This window comes from Cucurbita maxima, unplaced genomic scaffold, assembly GCF_002738345.1.
Source record: "Cucurbita maxima cultivar Rimu unplaced genomic scaffold, Cmax_1.0 Cma_Scf00293, whole genome shotgun sequence".
In the NCBI taxonomy this organism is placed as follows: domain Eukaryota; kingdom Viridiplantae; phylum Streptophyta; class Magnoliopsida; order Cucurbitales; family Cucurbitaceae; genus Cucurbita; species Cucurbita maxima.
This window is the reverse complement of record NW_019272309.1, coordinates 3,509-4,054: the sequence shown is the minus strand read 5'-3', so window position 1 is coordinate 4,054 and position 546 is coordinate 3,509. Positions and strand designations below refer to the sequence as shown.

Here is a 546-nt window from a genome sequence, read left to right as displayed (position 1 = left end):
TATAATTGAAAATTCTTAAGACATAAAAATTAAATTAATTATCTAAATTTGGAGATTAAATCCTACCATTTTAGCCTAAAAAACTAAACTAAAATTTTGAATGTAGAGATGGGGAGGTTAATCGGACCTAGTCTTCCAATTTTTTACGGGAGATTTTATGAAGCCAAGAATCAAAGAGGTGTATTTTTTAGCCAAACTATTTTTAATAGTTTTATTTGTGGATTAATTTTTGCTTCATACTATAACATTCAATTATTTTCTAATACTTTTATTTTTTCAAAAAGGTTGATGAGTTACTGGCTAAAGGTGTTAATGTGACGGTCTATAGCGGTCAAGTAAGTGTTTTTTTTCCTTCAAACAAAAACAAGGAATATTTTGAAGTGATAAAATTGTAATATTCTCTTAGATTTATGTTTTACTTTTTTTTATAGGTGGATCTTATTTGTTCAACCAAAGGAACCCACGCCTGGATTAATAAGCTTGAGTAATTTCTTTTTTGGAGTGATTTATGGTTACCGACATAAACATAAACCTAAGTCAACTGTT

General features: G+C 27.8%; 1 long non-coding RNA gene across 1 annotated transcript; it reads left to right on the top strand.

Moving 5' to 3' along the window:
• The first annotated feature begins 113 nt into the window (after window positions 1-113).
• LOC111474304 lies at window positions 114-448 on the top strand. Its single transcript, XR_002715958.1, has 3 exons — window positions 114-178; window positions 285-335; window positions 432-448. It is a non-coding gene; the product is annotated as an uncharacterized LOC111474304 (long non-coding RNA).
• The last annotated feature ends 98 nt before the right edge of the window (window positions 449-546 follow it).